Source organism: Triticum urartu, chromosome 2 (assembly GCF_003073215.2).
Source record: "Triticum urartu cultivar G1812 chromosome 2, Tu2.1, whole genome shotgun sequence".
Classification (NCBI taxonomy): Eukaryota; Viridiplantae; Streptophyta; class Magnoliopsida; order Poales; family Poaceae; genus Triticum; species Triticum urartu.
Window position 1 is genome coordinate 151547756 of NC_053023.1, and position 16471 is coordinate 151564226.

Here is a 16471-nt window from a genome sequence, read left to right on the forward strand (position 1 = left end):
TACATGGAGAGATATGTTATGTTACTTTTTAACGGAAGAAGCATCGTCCAAAGAAAATAGTCCCGCTATTGGTTCCTTTCTTTGGGTTGTCATGCTGATCATGATCATAAAACCTCACCTCCGATCAATGTGGGAGGAAAATGTTGAGGATTTAGTTTGGGGAAAGTTCCCAAACTATGTGGTCTTTAGCAAACCTAAATTTTCAATTCTGTCGTTGCCAACCAATTATATCCTTTAAGATCGCTAGCTTTCGACTTCACCCAGTCTGAGGTACTAACTCGGATGACCCGGTAGTAACAATCACAGAGGTGCTCCCTTTTTAAGAATGTTTTGCTGAGGAGTCCGTGGAATACCTTGGCTTTTAGTGGGTTCTGAAGGAAATATGCCCTAGAGGCAATAATAAAGTTGTTATTTATATTTCCTTATATCATGATAAATGTTTATTATTCATGCTAGAATTGTATTAACCGTAAACTTAGTACATGTGTGAATATATAGACAAAACAGAGTGTCCCTAGTCTGCCTCTACTTGACTAGCTCGTTGATCAAAGATGGTTAAGTTTCCTCACCATAGACATGTGTTGTCATTTGATGAACGGATCACATCATTAGAGAATGATGTGATGGACAAGACCCATCTGTTAGCTTAGCATAAATGATCGTTTAGTTTTATTGCTATTGCTTTCATCATGACTTATACATGTTCCTCTAACTATGAGATTATGCAACTCCCGAATACCGGAGGAACACCTTGTGTGCTATCAAACGTCACAATGTAACTGAGTGATTATAAAGATGCTCTACAGGTGTCTCCGATGGTGTTTGTTGAGTTGATCGAGATTAGGATTTGTCACTCCGATAGTCGGAGAGGTATCTCTGGGCCCTCTCGGTAATGCACATCACTATAAGCCTTAGAAGCAATGTGACAAATGAGTTAGTTGTGGGATGTTGCATTATAGAACGAGTAAAGAGACTTGCCGGTAACGAGATTGAACTAGGTATGATGATACCAACGATCGAATCTCGGGCAAGTAACATACCGATGACAAAGGGAACAACGTATGTTGTTATGCGGTTCGGCCGATAAAGATCTTCTTAGAATATGTAGGAGCCAATATGGGCATCCAGGTTCCACTATTGGTTATTGACCAGAGAGATGTCTCGGTCATGTCTACATAGTTCTCGAACCCGTAGGGTCCGCACGCTTAACGTTCATTGACGATATAGTATTATATGAGTTATGTATGTTGGTGACCGAATGCTGTTCGGAGTCCCGGATGAGATTATGGACATGACGAGGAACTCTGAAATGGTCCGGATATAAAAATTGATATATGGGATAATAGTGTTTGGTCTTCGGAAGGGTTCCGGAATTCACCGAAAGGGGTTCCGGATGTTTCCCGAAATGGTTGGGTACGAGAACACTTTATTTGGGTCAAAGGGGAAAGCCCACAAGGTTTTTGGAAAGTGCAAAAGGAAGTTTTACGGAGTCCAGGGGCCATACGGCAGGGTCCCTGGCATCTGGGTCCAGACGCCTGGAACCCTGGCGTATGGTCCTGGAGTCCGAGAAGGACTCTTGCCTTTCGGGTGAAACCGACTTTGTGTAGGCTTTTACTCCAAGTTTCGACCCCAAGGTTCAACATATAAATAGAGGGGTAGGGCTAGCACCTAAGACACATCAAGAAACACCAAGACGTGTGCCGACAACCCCGTCCCCTCTAGTTTATCCTCCGTCATAGTTTTCGTAGTGCTTAGGCGAAGCCTTACGGAGATTGTTCTTCACCAACATCGTCACCATGCCATCGTGCTGCCGGAACTCATCTACTACTTCGCCCCTCTTGCTGGATCAAGAAGGCGAGGACGTCATCGAGCTGAACGTGTGCTGAACACGGAGGTGTCGTACGTTCGGTACTTGGTCGGGGCGGATCGTGAAGGAGTATGACTGCATCAACCGTGTTGATAAACGTTTCCGCTTTCAGTCTACGAGGGTACGTAGACACACACTCTCCCCTCTCATTGCTATGCATCTCCTAGATAGATCTTGCGTGATCGTAGGAATTTTTTTGAAATACTGCATTCCCCAACAATGGTATCAGAGCCAGTTCTATGCGTAGATGTTATATGCACGAGTAGAACACAAAGGAGTTGTGGGTGTGGGCATATACATATTGCTTGTCGTCACTAGTTGTTTCTTTATTCGGCGGTATTGTTCGATGAAGCGGCCCGGACGACATTACATGACCGCGTTCATGAGACTGGTTCTACTGACGTGCTTTGCACACAGGTGGCTGGCAGGTGTCGGTTTCTCCAACTTTAGTTGAATCGGATTCAATGAACATGGTTCTTTCTGAAGATCAAAAAGCAATCACTATACCGCGTTGTGGTTTTTGATGCGTAGGTAAGAACGGTTCTTGCTAACCCATATCAGCCATGTAAAACTTGCAATAACAAAGTAGAGGACGTCTAACTTGTTTTTGCAGGGCATGTTGTGATGTGATATGGTCAAGACATGATTATATAAATTGTTGTATGAGATGATCATGTTTTGTAACATGGTTATCGGCAAATGGCAGGAGCCATATGGTTGTCTCTTTATTGTATGAAATGCAATCGCCATGTAATTGCTTTACTTTATCACTAAGCGGTAGCGATAGTCGTGGAAGCAATAGTTGTCGAGACGACAATGATGCTATGATGGAGATCAAGGTGTCAAGCCGGTGACGATGGTGATCATGACGGTGCTTTGGAGATGGAGATCAAAGGCACAAGATGACGATGGACATATCATATCACTTATATTGATTGCATGTGATGTTTATCCTTTATGCATCTTATTTTGCTTAGTACGGCAGTAGCATTATAACATGATCTCTCACTAAATTTCAAGGTATAAGTGTTCTCCCTGAGTATGCACCGTTGCTACAGTTCGTCGTGCCGAGACACCAGGTGATGATCGGGTGTGATAAGCTCTACGTTCACATACAACGGGTGCAAGCCAGTTTTGCACAAGCAGAATATTCATGTTAAACTTGACGAGCCTAGCATATGCAGATATGGCCTCGGAACACTGAGACCGAAAAGTCGAGCGTGAATCATATAGTAGATATGATCAACATAGTGATGTTCACCATTGAAAGCTACTCCATCTCACGTGATGATCGGACATGGTTTAGTTGATATGGATCACGTGATCACTTAGATGATTAGAGGTATGTTTATCTAAGTTTGAGTTCTTAAGTAATATGATTAATTGAACTTAAATTTATCATGAACTTAGTCCTGATAGTATTTGCATATCTATGTTACAGATCAATTGCTCGCGTATAGCTTCCCCGTTTTATTTTTGATATGTTCCTAGAGAAAACTAAGTGGAAAGATGATAGTTGCAATGATGCGGACTAGGTCCGTGATCTGAGGATTATCCTCATTGCTGCATAGAAGAATTATGTCCTTGATGCACCGCTAGGTGACAGACCAATTGTAGGAGCAGATGCAGACGTTATGAACGTTTGGCAAAGCTCGGTATGATGACTACTTGATAGTTTAGTGCACCATGCTTTACGTCTTAGAACCGGGACTTCAAAAATGTTTTGAACGCCATAGAGCATATAAGATGTTCTAAGAGCTGAAATTTGTATTTCAGACTCATGCCCGAGTCGAGAGGAATGATACCTCTGACAAGTACTTTGACTACAAGATGGAGGAGAACAGCTCAGCTAGTGAGCATGTGCTCAGAATGTCTGAGTACTACAATCACTTAAATCAAGTGGGAGTTAATCTTCTAGATAATATAGTGATTGATAGAGTTCTCTAGTCACTATCACCAAGTTACTAGAACTTCGTGATGAACTATAATATGCAAGGGATAATGGAAACGATTCCAAAGCTCTTCGCGATGCTAAAATTGGCGAAGGTAGAAATAAAGAAAAAGCATCAAGTGTTGATGGTTGACAAGATCACTAGTTTCAAGTAAAAGGGCAAGGAAAAGAAAGGGAACTTCAAGAAGAATGGCAAGCAAGTTGCCAATCCCATGAAGAATCCCAAAGCTAGACCCAAGCCTAAAACTGAGTGCTTCTACTTTAATGGAAATGGTCACTAGAAGTGGAACTGCCCAAATACTTGGCGGATAAGAAGGATGGCAAAGTGAACAAAAGTATATATGATATACATGTTATTGATGTGTACTTTACTAGTATTCATAGTAGCCCCTGGGTATTTGATATTGGTTCAGTTGCTATGATTAGTAACTTGAAACAGGAGTTACAAAATGAACAAAGACTAGTTGAGGGCGAGGTGACGATGTGTGTTGGAAGTAAGTCCAAGGTTGATAAGATCACCATCGCACACTCCCTTTACCTTCGGGATTAGTGTTGAACCAAAAATAAATGTTATTTGGTGTTTGCATTGAGCATAATATAATTGAATCATGTTTATTGCAATATGGTTATTCATTTAAGTCAAAGAATAATTGTTATTCTGTTTACATGAATAAAACTTTCTGTGGTCATACACCCAAGGTGAATGGTTTATTGAATCTCGATTGTAGTGATACACATATTCATAATATTGAAGCCAAAAGATGCAATGTTAATAATGATAGTGCAACTTATTTGTGGCACTACCGTTTAGGTCTTATTGGTGTAAAGCGCATGAAGAAACTCCATGCTGATGGGCTTTTGGAATTACTTGATTATGAATCACTTGATGCTTGCAAACCATGCCTCATGGGCAAGATGACTAAGACTCCGTTCTCCAGAACAATGGAGCGAGCAACAGACTTATTAGAAATAATACATACTGATGTATGCGATCCAATGAGTGTTGAGGCTCGCGGCGGGTATCGTTATTTTCTGACCTTCACAGATGATTTGAGCAGATATGAGTATATCTAATTAATGAAAAACAAGTCTGAAACATTTGAAAAGTTCAAAAAATTTCAGAGTGAAGTGGAGAATCGTCGTAACAAGAAAATAAAGTTTCTACGATCTGATCGCGAAGACGAAATATTTGAGTTGCAAGTTTGGCCTTCAGTTGAAACAATGTCGAATAGTTTCGCAACCCACGCCACCTGGAACACCATAGTGTAATGGTGTGTCCGAACGTCATAACCATACTTTATTAGATATGGTGCGATCTATGATGTATCTTACCGATTTACCACTATCGTTTTGGGGTTATGCATTAGAGACAACTGCATTCACGTTAAATAGGGCACCATCTAAAAATCCATTGAGACGGCACCGTATGAGCTGTGGTTTAGCAAGAAACCTAAGCTGTCGTTTCTTAAAGTTTGGTGTTGCGATGCTTATGTGAAAAAGTTTCAACCTAATAAGCTCAAACCCAAATTGGAGAAGTGCGTCTTCATAGGATACCCAAAAGAAACTATTGGGTACACCTTCTATCACAGATCCGAAGGCAAGATCTTTGTTGCTAAGAGTGGATCCTTTCTAGAGAAGGAGTTTATCTCAAAATAAGTGGGTGGGAGAAAAGTAGAACTTGATGAGGTAATTGTACCTGCTCCCTTATTGGAAAGTAGTTCATCACAGAAATCAGTTACAGTGATTCCTACACCAATTAGTGAGGAAGCTAATAATGATGATCATGAAAACTTCTGATCAAGTTACTACCGAACATCGTAGGTCAACCAGAGTAAGATCCACACCAAAGTGGTAGGGTAATCCTGTTCTGGAGGTCATGTTACTTGACCATGACGAACCTACGAACTATGAGGAAGCGATGATGAGCCCAGATTCTGCAAAATGTCTTAAGGCCATGAAATCTGAGATGAGATCCATGTATGAGAACAAAGTATGGACTTTGATTGACTTGCCTGATGATCGGTGAGCCATTCAGAATAAATGGATCTTCAAGAGGAAGACAGACGCTGATAGTATTGTTACTATCTACAAAGCTCGAATTATCGCAAAAGGTTTTTGACAAGTTCAAGGTGTTGACTACGATGAGATTTTCTCACTCGTATCGATGCTTAAAAGTCTGTCCGAATCATGTTAGCAATTGCCGCATTTTATGAAATCTGGCAAATGGATATCAAAACTACATTCCTTAATGGATTAATTAAAGACGAGTTGTATATGATGCAACCAGAAGGTTTTGTCAATCCTAAAGATGCTAACAAAGTGTGCAAGCTCCAGTGATCCATCTATGGACTGGTGCAAGCATCTCGGAGTTGGAATATACGCTTTGATGAGTTGATCAAAGCATATAGTTTTATACAGACTTGCGGTGAAGCCTGTATTTACAAGAAAGTGAGTGCGAGCACTAAAGCCTTTTTGATAAGTATATGTGAATGACATATTGTTGATCGGAAATGATGTAGAATTTTCTGGAAAGCATAAAAGAGTGTTTGAAAGGATTTTCAAAGAAAGACCTCGGTAAAGCTGCTTACATATTGAGCAAGACGCTTGTTAAGTTTTTTCAATGAGTACATACCTTGACAAGATTTTGAAGGAGTTCAAAATGGATCAGTCAAAGAAGGAGTTCTTGCCTGTGTTGCAAGGTGTGAAGTTGAGTAAAGACTCAAAACCCGACCACGGCAGAAAATAGAAAGAGAATGAAAAGTCATTCCCTATGCCTCAGTCATAGGTTCTATAAACTATGCTATGTTGTACCAGACCTATTGTATACCTTAGCATGATTTTGGCAAGGGAGTACAATAGTGATCTAGGAGTAGATCACTGTACATCGGTCAAAATTATCCTTAGAGGACTAAGGAAATATTTCTCGGTTATGGAGGTGATAAAAGAGTTCTTCATAAAAAGTTACGTCGATGCAAGCTTTTGACACTGATATAGATGACTGTTAAGTCTCAATCTAGATACATATTGAAAGTGGGAGCAATTAGTTAGAGTAGCTCCGTGCAAAGTATTGTAGACATAGAAATTTGCAAAATACATACGGATCTGAATGTTGCACACCCGTAGGCTAAACTTCTCTCACAAGCAAAACATGATCACTCTTTGGGTGTTAATCACATAGCGATGTGAACTAAATTATTAACTCTAGTAAACCCTTTGGGTATTAGTCACATGAAGATGTGAACAAATCACATAAAGATGTGAACTATTGGTGTGAAATCACATGACGATGTGAACTAGATTATTGACTCTAGTGCAAGTGGGAGACTGAAGGAAGTATGCCCTAGAGGCAATAATAAAGTTGTTATTTATATTTCCTTATATCATGATAAATGTTTATTATTGATGCTAGAATTGTATTAACCGGAAACTTAGTACGTGTGTGAATATATAGACAAAACAGAGTGTCCCTAGTATGCCTCTACTTGACTAGCTCGTTGATCAAAGATGGTTAAGTTTCCTGGCCATAGACATGTGTTGCCATTTGATGAACGGGATCACATCATTAGAGAATGATGTGATGGGCAAGACCCATCCGTTAGCTTAGCATAAATGAGCGTTTAGTTTTATTGCTATTGCTTTCATCATGACTTATACATGTTCCTCTAACTATGAGATTATGCAACTCCCGAATACCGGAGGAACACCTTGTATGCTATCAAACGTCACAACGTAACTGAGTGATTATAAAGATGCTCTACAGGTGTCTCCGATGGTGTTTCTTGAGTTGGCATAGATCGAGATTATGATTTGTCACTCCGATTGTCGGAGAGGTATCTCTGGGCCCTCTCGGTAATGCACATCACTATAAGCCTTGCAAGCAATGTGACTAATGAGTTAGTTGCGGGATGTTGCATTACGGAACGAGTAAAGAGACTTGCCGGTAACGAGATTGAACTAGGTATGATGATACCGACGATGGAATCTCGGGCAAGTAACATACCGATGACAAAGGGAACAACGTATGTTGTTATGCGGTTCGACCGAACTTCGTAGAATATGTAGGAGCCAATATGGGCATCCAGGTTCCGCTATTGGTTACTGATCAGAGAAATGTCTTGGTCATGTCTACATAGTTCTCGAATCCGTAGGGTTCGCACGCTTAACGTTCGTTGACGATATAGTATTATATGAGTTATGTACGTTGGTGACCGAATGTTGTTCAGAGTCCCGGATGAGATCACAGACATGACGAGGAACTCCGGAATGGTCTGGATATAAAGATTGATATATGTGATAATAGTGTTTGGTCTCCGGAAGGGTTCCAAAATTCACCGGAAGGGGTTCCAGATGTTTCCCGAAATGTTTGGGTACGAGAACACTTTATTTGGGGCAAAGGGGAAAGCCCACAAGGTTTTTGGAAAGCACAAAAGGAAGTTTTGCAGAGTTCAGGCGCCAGACACCAGGGTCCCTGGCATCTGGGTCCAGACGCCGGGAACCCTGGCGTCTGGTCCTGGAGTCCGAGGACTCTTGCCTTTCGAGTGAAACCGACTTTGTGTAGGCTTTTACTCCAAGTTTCGACCCCAAAACTCAACATATAAATAGAGGGGTAGGGCTAGCACCCAAGACACATCAAGAAACACCAAGCCGTGTGCCGGCAACCCCGCCCCCTCTAGTTTATCCTCCGTCATAGTTTTCGTAGTGCTTAGGCGAAGCCCTGCGGAGATTGTTCTTCACCAACACCGTCACCACTCCATCGTGTTGCCGGAACTCATCTACTACTTCGCTCTTCTTGCTGGATCAAGAAGGCGAGGACATCATCAAGCTAAACGTGTGCTGAACATGAAGGTGTCATACATTCGGTACTTGATCGGGACGGATCGTGAAGGTGTACGACTACATCAACCACGTTGGTAAACGCTTCGGCTTTCGCTCTACGAGGGTACGTAGACACACTCTCCCCTCTCGTTGCTATGCATCTCCTAAATAGATCTTGCGTGATCGTAGGAATTTTTTTGAAATACTGCGTTCCCCAACAGGTTCGGCTCTAGCCACAGCCCCTCTTTGATAGTGCCTAAGCTTTAAAGGTGTCTGACGTTGTACTGCGAGACTTATATTGGAAACACATAAAATATGCCATAAGCTTGAAAAATAAAAAACTTTAGTAAAAACTTTACGTCCGAACTAAATCAAGGTTTTGTGCCAATTCAAACTTGGTCTTAAATTTTTTGTGCTTCTGTCTTGCATTAATATGACACATCCGATCTAAACTTCAAGTGGGTCTCTGAGGCCGGTTTAGCGAACTAAAATTGAGCAGCTTTAGAGAGAAATCAGGCTATCCGGCTATTGACCGCACACTAGAGTCGAGAAACAAGTGGCGGAAAAAGACTTTGCAATGACTAAGAAGAAAACAATTATTATAGAACGGCTCGTACAAATTTAAGAGCCCCCAGTTAACTTGGGTAAAGGAAGTGTTGTTAACAAATAACTTTTTTTAACAAACTAAGTCTTTTGTTTAACATAAATATAAAGTTTGGTCGAACCGAACGAATTAAAAAATTTGAGCATGAAAACGACTTAGCTGGTTAATGTGCTCAGTGATGATGACACACGCCGAGCTTGCGGCGGGACGAGGACCCAGCCCCCAAGCCAGTCCCAAGGTGCCTGAGCAAAGAGCTCGGCTTGATGAGGTGATGGCACAATACTGCCGATGCGATGAGGTGAAGCCCCCAGTCCAACCGAGATGACGGAGCTAGTCGGCTGGTGACGCCGATGTCCCCAGAGTGGGTTAATGAAGCGATGGTGAAGCCTCCGGTCCAGCTGAGGTGACGGAGTAAGTCAATAATGTGACGATGGAGCCCCCACGTCTGCAAGGCGATGTCAAATTTGGTCAACAGAGGTGAGACTATCACGTCGGTGCAGCGTGGTGATAGCGCTGCCTGACCCAAATCATTTACCTGCACACATAAAATAGTGCGAGCCAGAAGTAATAACAAAAAAATAATAATGCGAAAAAAAACTTTGCACAATTAACTTGTGCAAATCTTTCCCTACTAATAAAGCATGGAGTGCTTCTGGTCGTCCGTCGGCACTTTTGCAAAACAGTCCCTATGTTTATACATATTCAACCCGCGCTCCCCATGGTAAGTCAACCGAACCGGTATGCACGAGAGAAAGAAAGAAAAACACCCGCAGGACCGTGCTCCCAATCTCATCTCCCCATCCAGCACGCCGCGACCTCCTGCCATGCCCGCCCCAACTCACCGTGCGCCGCCGGCCGCCGCGCCGCCACCTCCAACCCTCCTCCCACCTTCAATACTTCTCCGTTCAGTGTGGTCGCGGCCGACGACGCGCGCCTCCTCTGGGAAGAGGCCATGGGGAAACAGAGGCCGCGGAGGCAAGGCAACCTCACATCCCACCCCGACCTCCGGCGACACTCCTCCCAGATCATACCCAACCCCCTCGCCACCTGGGGCCTTTCCCCATGCCATTGCAGAATCCATATGTGGGGAGGAGGTAGCCCACAAATAGAAGAACCATCAGATCCATCCGGTCGACCACAACGTCCATGGAGCGCGGGGGAACAACATGGCCTGGCCTGGCAGGGCGGACGCGACGGCGGCGGTGGTGAGGATGCAGAGGCAGTCGTCGTCGACGGGGCAGGTGGTGGGCTGGCGGCGACGACGTGGTGCCTGATGGCGGGGGGGAGTGTCGCATGGCGAACCTCGCGCTGGTGGGCTGCGTGCTCCTCGCGCCGGTACCTGCTCCGGGAAGAGGATGGGTGGTAGGGCAGTGGTAGCCGCGTCCCGGGTGCCCGCCGCCCTCCCTGCGCACATGGTCACCATCAGCCCCAGAGCTGGACTCTGGTAGTCGCCATCGCCCATCGCTGATGGAGTAGGAGGGGATATGTAGGTCGGCGAGGGGCATGGTCTTACATGCCAAGGTCTGACATGGTGTGCGTGTTCTCTCGCAACACCGCTGCCAGACAGCTAGCACATAAGCTGATTGATGAGATGAATTAAAATGCTTCTAATTTGTTAGGCCCTCAATATTCCAAACTGAAATTGAATGAAAGAAGGATCAGGATTTCCAATGGATGCTAATACATAGTTCCAGATTTCAAATGGATGCTGGTATTGTTGGTTGACATCTCCAAGGCTGTACATCATGATGGTTACCAAGACACGACAATGATCTCAATTCTACAGACCTGAATGGAATACCATGACTGCATACCTCCATATCGGTTTGGATAGTAGATGCAAAGGTTGGTTTGTTTTAATCCCACCTCGGTTTCTTGCACACAATACTTCCAGTTTATATACATTTTTATGTTTGCTGGGTATCAAGGAGTTGTCCTGTGAAATAAAGAAAGGAGAATTCAAGGAAGGAAATAAAAATGAGGACACTGAATATAGATTCAGAAAAACAATAGAATAAAATTGTGGACTGCATGAGGCACGTTTGGACATCTCAGGCTGCTCGGGATGATGCTGAGTCAGCCACGCAACATAAATTACGCGGCGGTCAGGTTAAAATTATGGCCTTCGTCTCTTGATTGTAGCAGACTCTATTCCACAAGGTCACAACTTTGGCATAGGGGCTAAACCTAAACCTCAATGTTTTCAAGACGTGGTGCGTGATGAGTAACAACACAATGCTTTGCCTTTTTAGTGCCAACACTTAATAAGATTAGGAGAGCAGACATTGCACAAATGAATCCTATCATTATGTTGAACTAACAAATCTAACATCCCTTCTGAACTTCGGATGATACAAGTAAGGAAAATAAACAGAGATCCTTGATAAACCAAAATTTCTAATGAAAAAACTCAATTACTATGTTGCAAACTGTGAAGACCCATCAGCATAGAGATCATCCAGTACCTAGATAGTGGTGACACTACACGTAATATTGTACAAAGATCATAGTGGTTAACTTATTATTTTCAACCTTATTTTCCGGAACAGCAATGCACACTGTCTGTTGTACCTGAGCAACGGCCCACAATGGCCATATGAAATAGCATAATCTACACCCCAAATGGAGCGACCTTGTTTTCCACTTAAAATTTATATAATCTACATTGATCATTACTACTGAATCGGCAGAAACAGCAGCAGCAAATAGTAATAATACTAGGAGTATTGTGCACTACAACAGATCAATCATCAACAAAGATCAAAACATGGTTTCAGGGCAATGATAACTGCAGCATGGTAAGCATATACTGTATTAAATTACAAGATGACTGTAATTTGCCACTTCACCTTGTGACCTTCAGCAGCTAGGTTCTCCTGGATTGTAATACTCTCCTGTGCCTGCACATCTTCAGCTCCGTAGCTCCCTCCAACTGCAGCTGCTGTGTAGTAGTCTAATGCCATTATCATGTCCAACTTAGCCCTCACCACACCAACTACAGCCAAAAGCCACAGGTTTGAGTCAGCAATCATTTCCAATAAAAACCAGATAACAAATCTAATATATCAATAACACTCACAATGCAAGTAACAGAGGAGCCAGGGTGGATCGGCTCATCGGCGTGGGCGAGCCATAAGTGGGCATGATGGCCACATGCCTGGAGTGCGTCGCGGCTAGAGACACCCACTACGGAAGCAAGGCGCTCGATGGTGGCGAAGGTGGGCTTGAGCGCATCACCTACTTCTGCTCCTGGTTAAGCGTCATGTCGACGGCGACGCAGATCGCCTAATCCATCTGCGTGATGCGGTTCTGCTTCTTGCGCACACAACGCAAGCGGCCACGGCCATGGCGACCGTGCGCCGTCAAGGTCAACGACCACATCCACGACAACATGGGACCAGATCCACGATGTAGGGCCGCTCAGGAACGAACATGTTGAATTCACTCGATGGAGGAGGTAGTGTGGGCTGAGAGAGCGGTGCTGGAAAGCTACGGTTCTCACTAGCGGTGGCTAGAATTGACCGACGGTCGTGAGGTGGAGAAGGGGATGAAGGAGAGCTTTAGTGAGGGAGTGAGAGAGTTCGTGAGGGAGGAGAAAACGACAAAGACTGTTTTTGAGGGTTATAAAACGTGAGACATGGCGGAGAGCACACACATACACAGGGGCCGGCGCGTGGCACCGTGAGCTGGATGGCTGGGGCGGCTGGGCGGGACCGTCCCCCAAGGCAGAAAAATAGCATGTTTATTACTCCCTGTATTTCTCTACTTTATTTATCCTTTTCTTTTGAAATTCTACTTCATCTATCTATATATCTATATATATTAAATATATATAGTAAAATAAAAGGAGGTGTGTTTCTTTGATTATTCACTCATGTTATATTTTTTAAGATTTTTCCCTTGCTTTTTTTGGAGGATGAATAGGCCGTTCTATTACTTAACTAAGAAAAGTTCAGGATCTCATCAGAGATCACATCCAGAAGAAAATCTGGTGGGATTGAGAACCACAACATACAAAGTTCATCTTCTACGCTAAATTTTTGTAAGTCCGTCAAGGGGCTTACGCTTTTGTGCGCGGCCTATTTTGACCGGAAAATATGGTCATGTGGAGACTCGATCTCACGATCAGACATCTAATATAATCTATAACTTTTTAATAAAAGGAGGTGACGTTCTTAGTTTGTGGCGCACACTTTTTAAAAATGTCCCTAAGGTTTCTAAGAATCAACCCGCAATACATTATAGCGCGTTCTCGCTTCAGTTTCTATGAAATAGTTGGTCATATGGAATCGAACTCGTGACCTCCAGTTTAATCCCACTGGATCAAACCAATAATGCTATCCTATGCTTCGTGATAAAATGTGGGGTCAGTTTACAAATTTAATAGCCTCACCTCGCCATTTTACATTAAATCTCATCAGTTTCTCAACATCTCGATGTTTTTTGACGTTCCTCTTCACTCAGTGTCTACATTAGTTGCTTTGTTAGATACACCCAACAAATCGGATAGGAGGGAGTAGATTTCAGGATTCCTTGCCATCAACATTATGATTCAAAAAATACATCATGACTTTTTTTGTGATTTTATTACGCACGGCTCATATGCATTTCTGCTAGACCTCGACACGCGCCTCCATCGTACCGTGGATACCCAAATACCTCTCCTGTTGCAATGCACGGACATATGTCCTAGTATATTATTTAAAGATATGATGGCCTGGATGGTGTCACGACGCGGTTGTTGTCGGCTTGGTGGACTGATGCAGGCGACAATGTCCTTGTTGGTCCGAACCCGCAGGCGTCGGCTCAGGGCGCATGGAACAACGACGCCGATAGACCATAGTGACGAACCACGAACTCGCCAAACGACATCACTGGGCCGTAAATTACCTGTGTACAAAAGATAACACTGGCCGAAGTAATAATTCTCAAGAGAGAATACAAAGGTATTAAAAATAATTCAGAGAGGTAACACCTAATAGTAATACGAGGTGGCTAAATTAAAGACAGCCATTGCAAAAATCTAACGTAAAGGTTATCCGGGTAAAAAGTAGATGAAAAGCAAACTCCACGTGTGCTACCATCATCCGAATTCTAGTCGGCCGCTGTGTGCTGTTCCGCATGGGCTGTACTAGCGCTGTGCAGTCTCCTGGCTGGATTACCACAAGTCGGATTTATTTTTCTGGCAGGTGAGTTCCTGTCCAGCCAGCATATGAGTCTGGCCCTTTTTTTTTGCGGGGAATATGAGTCTGGCCCTGGTCGGGTAGGCTCCACATGCGTCCCCAACGCTGGGATAGAGTTCGGTGGTCAGGCCTTGATAGGCTGTACGCATAGAGCCGAACCCAATCTGATTTGGCGTTTGTCGAAGATCGCACTATGATGACACCGAGCAAGACCATCAATGATGGGTCGCCGCGCTAGCAGCAGCACGTCGGATCGCCTTTAAACAGGGTCAGCGAAAATAAAGCAAAACAAGACAACAAAGAATATTCTTTGAGGTATAAACTTGTCCATACGAAAAAAGTTAGAGTAGAGAGCACCTTGAAAGCCATGGAGCGCTACCCATAGCACTTTGACCTCCACGTGAGGCAAACCCCAGCCTAAGTAGTATTAGTATCGTATATACTCCCGATCTGTGCAACAAAACGTATGAGCGCCTGGGCTTCTACAAAGGGCTGTCTCCACATGTTGATGCAACCCCCGCCTAGGATTGCTCTGTTTGACGCGACCCCGGCCTAGGACTGTTGGCGGCTCGTATTGTTGCTGCCAGCTTCACACCTCGTCCTGTTCCTATTTTTTTCTTGGACACAGATCGAGGTTAGCAAAAAAGGAAGAAATGGAGAGAGAGACGGACACATCTATAGCCTCCGCCCGCAGCCATCGTTTGTTCTGATATGCCACGCCATCCACACATGCACGCACAAAATTGCTACGCTTCTCTGCTTCCATGTATCCCTTGGTTAACCGCGCCGGCTGCCGTACACCACCTTCGTTCAGCATACATCCCGACCGAATCGAGCTGGCTAGGCGGCCTCGTGCATACTCCTCCATGGTGTCGATGCCTAATTTCTGCGAACAAAATTGCACAAGCCGCCGACACCAATTCAAAAAGAAACTAATTCACACAACATGAGTTTAATAGAAAATATAACACCTGATTTTGAGTCGGTTGACAATCCAATCGCACCATGATGACATCTAGCAAGCTCTCAATGAAAACATCAATGTTGGTTCTATATCCGGCGTATCTCGTAGTAGGGGTTCTAAGCTAGACATCTTGGAGCGATGGTAACATGGACACATAGTTTTATCAAGGTTCGGGCTCTCTCGAAGAAATAATACCCTACATCCTGCTTTTGATTGCATTCATATGGGGGATAGTACAGAGTACGTGTATCTACCATGAGATCGTTCTCATGAATATATCCTTGTCTATTGACTAGCCTGGCCTTGGTTTATATAATGCAGTAGAGGCCTAGGGTTTAGGAGAGTCCTTGTCTAGGGCGCCAAGTCTTGTGGGATCTTCCTTGTATGTGGCATGGGCTGCCTGAAGTGGCCCATGAGTAAATCACCATGGGGGTCCTCGACCCGATCCAGCTGGTCGGGAGACGACGTGGTGAGTACCCCCTAGTCCAGGACACCGTCAGCCGTCGCCCCCGCCCCCGCTGGTCTACTGCCCCACCCCCGAGCGCGCCCGGCTGCGTGTGCCCCTGCCCTGGCACGCCCTCACAGTCGTCGTCGCCGTGCCATCGCCGCCCCCGCCGTCGCCCTTGCCGTGCCATCGCCGCCCCCGCCGTCGCCGTCGCCGTGCCATCGACGCCCCGTTGTGAGCTGCTACCTCTTGAGCACTGCATTGGTTTTCCCTTGAAGAGAAAAGTGTGATGCAGCAAAGTAGCGTAAGTATTTTCTTCAGTTTTTGAGAACCAAGGTATCAATCCAGTAGGAGACTACATGCAAGTCCCTCGTACCTACACAAACAAATAAGAACCTCGCAACCAACGCGATAAAGGGGTTGTCAAGCCCTTCACGGTCACTTACGAGAGTGAGATCTGATAGAGATCTGATAAAGATAATAATAATAAGATAAACATTTTTGGTATTTTTATGATATAGATTGGAAAATAAAGATTGCAAAATAAATAGATTGGAAACTTATATGATGGAAAATAGACCGGGGGCCATAGGTTTCACTAGTGACTTCTCTCAAGATAGCATAAGTATTACGGTGGGTAAA

The 16471-nt window shown here is 44.1% G+C and overlaps 1 long non-coding RNA gene across 1 annotated transcript; it reads right to left on the reverse strand.

The window, feature by feature from the left end:
• Window positions 1-9211: 9211 nt before the first annotated feature.
• LOC125536471 lies at window positions 9212-12822 on the reverse strand. Its single transcript, XR_007295050.1, has 4 exons — window positions 12317-12822; window positions 12087-12232; window positions 11052-11173; window positions 9212-9682 (listed from the first exon to the last, which is right to left on the reverse strand). It is a non-coding gene; the product is annotated as an uncharacterized LOC125536471 (long non-coding RNA).
• Window positions 12823-16471: the final 3649 nt, after the last annotated feature.